Source organism: Lytechinus pictus, chromosome 6 (assembly GCF_037042905.1).
Source record: "Lytechinus pictus isolate F3 Inbred chromosome 6, Lp3.0, whole genome shotgun sequence".
NCBI classification, from domain to species: Eukaryota; Metazoa; Echinodermata; class Echinoidea; order Temnopleuroida; family Toxopneustidae; genus Lytechinus; species Lytechinus pictus.
Genome location: NC_087250.1, coordinates 14,244,959 through 14,248,563, shown reverse-complemented (window position 1 = coordinate 14,248,563; position 3,605 = coordinate 14,244,959).

The window sequence follows — 3,605 nt, the reverse complement described above, 5'->3', positions numbered from 1 at the left end:
TTAGGAAGAAAACCCATTCTTTTCATGTTACAAAATATGAATCGAGTGTTCCGTTTGTAAAAAATCAGATTAATCATCTAGTTTATAAGAATAAAATCAAGAAATCACTGTTAGGACTACCCCTTCAGAGAAACTAACAAAAACAGCTCAGGCATAGCAGCCGATCGGGTTAAAAGTAAATCCTACCCCCTGTTGTAAAAAGCTGGTTCCGCCCCTAACAGTATTGCTACTACTACTATCATTACTAGTACTACTCAGGGGTGGCGATTCTAGGGGCGGGGGCACAATACCCCCAATTTCTGAAGCACTAAAAAGTGCCCTTTTTGTACGAGGAAAAATGCCCCCCTCACGTGTACTGTGCCCCTTTCACCTGAGGAGGACTCGTTTTATGTGTTAGCAAGTGCTATTTATTGTATCACTGCCAATTCTTACCGAAAAAAAACCCTCACGAACGTGTTCTGTGCACCTTTTACCCGAAAAGGATCCGTTTTATGTGTGAGCAAGTACCTCATTGCTTTCTTGTTAGTGCCCTGTCTCGAATCCGTGCCCCCTTCAACCAAGGAAAGTTCCCCTCACAAACGTGTTATGTGCCTTTTTCACCCGTGAAGGACCCGTATTTTGTGTGAGCAAGTGCCCCTTTGCCTTCTTGTAAGTGCCCTATCTCGTATTAGTCCCCCTTTTTAGGCAAGAAAAGTGCTCCACACGAGCGTTGTACTGTGCCCCTTTCACCTGAGAATCACCCGTTTTATGTTTGAGCAAGTGCCCCCTTGCCTTCTTGTAAGTGCCCTATCTCGTATTAGTCCCCCCTTTTACCCAAGAAAAGTGCTCCACACGAACGTCTTCTGTGCCCCTTCCACCTGAGAAGGACCCATAGGGTGTACGTGTTAACGAGTGCCCCTTTGAAACAAGAAACAATAGTCTAATTTTTATATGTTACTACAAAACTTGTAAGGATAATCCTACCGGCCTTAAGCTTCATGAGTCATGTGAGTGGGGTAGATAAGCAGAGGCGTACAGATGAAGGGCTGGGGGGGGGGGCTCTTGCCCCCTCCCCAAATTTTTCACGACCAAGAAAAAAAGGAGAAAAAGGAAAGAGAGGAGGGTGAAATATGATAAAATTGTTCAAAATCTATCACAAAATTTGATTTTCGTTATAAAAATGTCAGAAAAATTGCTCGCTTGCTTCGCTCGCAACTTCTTTCAAATTTACGTGATAGGACATATCTAGCCCCCCTCAAAATTTTGGCCCATTACCCCCACCGTTAAGTCACTTTTTCTTTGTTTGAAGATATTGCCCTTTTCGAAAGAAATTGTGCCCCTTTTGCTCTGCCCCCCTCACTTTCAACTTTGCTCCGCCGCCACTGCTCTACTACTACTACTACTACTACTACTACTACTACTACTACTGCTACTACTACTATTAGTAATGATCATAACACTACTAATAAAAATGATAAGAGTATAGTTATAATGATCATAAAATAAGTAATAGTAAAATAATTACTACCGTAGGCGCGGATCGAAGATTTCTCAAGGGGGATTTGAAAACCAAGAGCACATATTTTTTTTTGACGAGTAACGCATCAAGTATAGACCCTACCAATTTGCGGATCTATCATTTGCTTATTGTGGGGGGGGGGGGAGCTCGAGAAATGTTCATTCATTTATATATTCCCCTGTCGGCAGATGGAAGAGGGTTATTTTTTGCGTGCGTGAGCTGATCTGAACCACAAATCAGGAGTAGTATTTTAACAAATCGGCAATGATACATAATAGTCACCGTATAGGGCCAGTGCCAGTATAAAACGAAATGAATATTGGACGAAATGATGAGTAGACGAGAAGGTAATTGGATCTATCGATGGTTGGACCCAGGTGATTGGATGGGTTTATTTCCAATTCGTCTAATGTCGATTCGTCCAATTGCCAACTCGTCTACTACCATTTGGTCCATCATCATTTCGTCTACTCACCACATGGTCTGCTTTCATTTAGTCTAATGCCATTCCGTCTAACAACCAGTTGGTCCAATTGCCATTTAGTCCATACAATATTTGGTGTAATTAAACTAAAGTGTTTATTGTTCAAAATGAATGAAAAGAAAATGAGTGTTAGACCAACTCGTTATAAGACAAAATGGTAATAGACGAAATTGTGATTAGACGAAGAGATGATTGGACCAAATGGTTGTTAGACGAAATGTTGATGGCATTAGACTAAAGGAAGGTAGACCATGCGGTGAGTCGACAAATTGACAGGGGACGAATTGGCAATTTACCGATTGGACCACATGGCAACGATACCAAATGATTGTTAGCTGAAATGGGTTTAGACAAAGCGAGAGTGGAACAAATGCAGTTAGACCAAATGGAACATGGACGAAATGAAATTAGACCAAGTGGTTATTAGACCAGTTTGCTATTAGACCAAAAGGTAATAGACCTAATGATATTGGACAAAGTGGCTATTGGACCAATTGGCAAAAAAATACAATTAGACCAAATGATAATAAAATGGCTATAAGACCAACTGGCTATTAGACGAAATGGTGATTGGACGAAATGGTGATTGGACTATATTGATATTTGACTAACTAATGGTAGATGAAATTATATTAGACCATGTGATAGTGGACAAAATGGCAGTAGACGAAATGGAAAATAAACGGATAAATATCCATACAAAGAGTAATCCAAATCACTTAATTCTCTTTCTTGTGTCTCAACCAAAAGAGAGAGAGAGAGAGAGAGAGATAGAGAGAGTGGTAAGGTAAGCAAATATGAAAACTAAATGAATACATAAGGGACAGGGTAGAAATATATGATACAGAAATAAGAGGAAGAGGATAATGAAAACGGTTGAAAGTGCATTGACTCACATAAAGTTAGATCTATTCCTTCCAGCAATAAAACAGGGGTCGTGAATTTCCCCGCCAAGCTTTGAATCTGGGAGCCGAAAGACCATCGATCGCCCCCTCCCAGACAAATGAATATAGTTGGAAGGGAACTGGAAAGAAGAGGGAACGAATCATACTGAGAGAGAGAAAGAAAAAAATAAAGGGTTAGGGATATCGGTTTCAATGAAAGCTATATATTAAAGAGGAAATAGGGTGAAGGGCCAGTGCCCCTAAGAAAGAACGATAGACGAAAAAAAAAGATGTTCAAGGAAATCTGGAAATATGCCAGATCTTTGGATACCTAGTTTTATAGAATACATTTTATCAGGCATTAGCTTGACCCATGAATTTTATGCACATTGTTCAGTAATATCCTATTGTCAGACAGGAATTGCCATTGTGCCCCCCAACAGCTAAGTAGGGCCATGTAATTATTTCAATGTGGTCCCCTACCCCCGGGAAATTTGCGGTTTAAAAAATATTGTTCCTACGATAACAATTCCGATCAACAATATGAAATATTATTTCTTTATTAAAACGTTGTGAACAGCGATGATATATAGTTACATTTGTATTTGAAATTATCTTTGAAACACCATAAAAAGGTATTCATTGACCTCACTCTCTCGCAAAATAAGTAAAAAAAAATACATGTTCACCTCCCCCCTACTGATAATGAATTCGATACTGGGCCCACTCCCCTGCACCA